The sequence below is a fragment of the Hyperoodon ampullatus genome (genome assembly GCF_949752795.1).
Source record: "Hyperoodon ampullatus genome assembly, chromosome: 6".
Taxonomy (NCBI): domain Eukaryota; kingdom Metazoa; phylum Chordata; class Mammalia; order Artiodactyla; family Ziphiidae; genus Hyperoodon; species Hyperoodon ampullatus.
In genome coordinates, this window is record NC_136919.1 from 43,089,572 (window position 1) to 43,092,332 (window position 2,761).

Here is a 2,761-nt window from a genome sequence, read left to right on the forward strand (position 1 = left end):
TCTAATACATCACACAAACAAATTTGCACACAATCACTTATCACATAGTTTTTTTTTTTTTTTTTTTTTTTTTTTTTAAGCACCTTGTGGTCAAACATGGACACTTTCAACAATATCTGTGAGTTACCAGGTTGTTGGTGGTGAGGATTCGGGGCTAGTTCCAGGTGCACTGGGAGCTGTCTTACATGGGGTGTATGTCACAACTGCAGAGGCCACATCCTCCACGGAGATTGGGGGCCTCAAACACAGATTTGCACACAATATGTCCTGACCTCCTACCCAAAGGTCAGTATATCTCTCCCAGCCACACTTAGTTTTGTGTGAAAGCTCCTGGAGGTCATATGATAAGCAGCTAGTGCCTGTGAGTAGAACCTGTAATTTACTTCTGAGGGTAGTCTGAGGTCTTCTTGTTTCCCCAAGACACCATTGAATGGGGTCAGGGAAAGACAGTTCCATGAGGGGCTTAAGAGAATGTCATATGAAAGAGAGGCAAGCTAACAGAGAAGGTATGGAGTTTCAGAAAAGCTGGCTAGTGCTCAAGGTGTGGCCCTTGAGAGAATTATCTTCTTTCATCAGGGGTGAAAAAACACATACCTCTGTGGTGTCTAAATATGGTAAGGAGAGTTTGGGGAATGAGAAGTCCAAATAAATGAGCTAATGTGGATATAAGCCTTGCAACGCATAAATGGAGTTCACATACATGACCTCATTGATTCTTGGCACAATTCTGCATGGGGTTCCATCTTTATTTACCAACTGGGTTCCATGTTCTGGTTGCCAATGGGAAAAATGTGATTCAGAGAGGATAAATTACCATCTGTGTCACAAAACTCATATGCAGCAGATTGGAGGCTTAAATCCATGGCTAGTGACCCCAAAAATTTGGCTCTTGGAAGGAATAGAATAAAATGGAGTTCAGCTGGTTTGGGTAGAGGTGGAGGGAAATGTTATATGTTATTCACCCTGTTTTCTCTCTACTCCATCCTGATTACCTTTTGTCACTAGAAAAATATCCTTTTCCAGATTCTAGGGTGAAAAATGTCCCCACCTCACAAGCACCTATTTATTCTCTCACTACCACAAAACACAGTCTGTCTCCACTCCCTGATTCCTTTGGTTGAATCACATGATTTAGATGTGAACGTGGGAACAGATAAATCTTTGTGACCCAATGACTGAGAGAACCATTAAGAAAGGAAGAGCACCTTCCCCTTGAGGAAAGACTTGACCTTTTCAAACTGAGACCCTCTAGATCAAGACATTTTTTCTGCTGGTTCTTTTCCTTCTTTTCAATTTTATCCATGTACCATTTTTCTAAGTCATATGATGAGGGGGGTGTGAACTGTGAAGGCAAGTTCCCATGCAGCCTCTCTGTCAGTTGGTGGCTTGATTCAGTGATCCACAACCCATGTTTGGGTAATGCCTGTTAGGAATGTCTCAGATGGAAGGTTATTTGGAATAAAGGACTCCCACACCTTCTCTCTCCAATTTGATCATATTCCCAACACAGGCTGTAAGTCAGGATTAAGTTCTAGTTAGGGCCACCATCTCATAGCTTGGCCTCAGCCGTTCAGACTGTGTACCCACTCCACACCACTGCCTAACCTAGTCCACCCAGGCCTCAGAGGAAGCAGATCCTGAAATAAATACCATGAGTGAGATGGTAAAGTTTGGTGATTCAGCAAATATTTATGGCCCAGTAAAGCTCAATATATTTTTGATATTATCTCAATCATATTATTATATAGTTCCACTTTGTTTAGATAATATAATGTTACTCATCAATTATTTAGGGCCTGGCTGATTGAATGGGCTATTTGCCTTTCTTCCATTCAATCCTTGTTCAACAAATATTTATTAAGAACCTACTATGTGCTGGGCATAGTGTCAGACATGGAGAATTCTATGCAAAGACAAAACAAAAAATCAGAGAACCTGCTCTCAAGGACTTACCATTAAAGAACTAATCCCACTAAGGATGCATAATTACAACTAGAGATTCTGAAAAAGGGAAGCTGGTTGTGTGGCAGTGTTAAAACAAAGGATCTTGTACTCCTGAGCTGAGTCACGGAAGAGTTTTCTGAGATTGAGAAGCCAGGACTGTGCTCTGAATGAAGAAGAGGAACTTGCCAGGAGTCAAGTAGCAAAGGGTAGGGGCAAAAAAGAACTTTCCAGCCAGAGGAAAGTCTGTGCAAAGACCTCATAAAGGAGAGAGTAGGGTGCTTTCTTACAAATGAAGGTCTGGGAAGCTGAAACTCAGAGGAAGGCTAGCACAAGCTGAGGCTGGAGAGAAGAGCTGGGATAAATCCCAAAGGGCTTTTTAGGCCATATTAAATATTTGGATCATGATCACAGGACATATGGAAAGCCACTGAAGACTTTCAAGCAGGGTGTGTGTGTGTATGTGAATGAATGATTAGATTTGTATTTTGAAAAGGAAAGTGAATACAGTGAGGACCTCACATTGAAAGGAGACAAGCAAGGAGGCTGTCATAGGCACTCTGATGAGGGACAGTGGTATCTGGAAAGATGGTGATTGTGGTTGGACATTTAGGCAGTGATGGGTTGGATATGGACATGAAGGAGGGAACAGTGTCAAGAATAACTCCTAGATTTCTGGGCTATATGTTCAGGAGGATGGAAGTGTTATTTACTGTGATAAAGATACTGGAAAAGGGGCCAGGTGAGAGGGGTTTCATGAGTTCAGTCCCTGTCTTTATATTAGTGATCAGCTACAAAGAACAGAAGGACTCACTGGAAT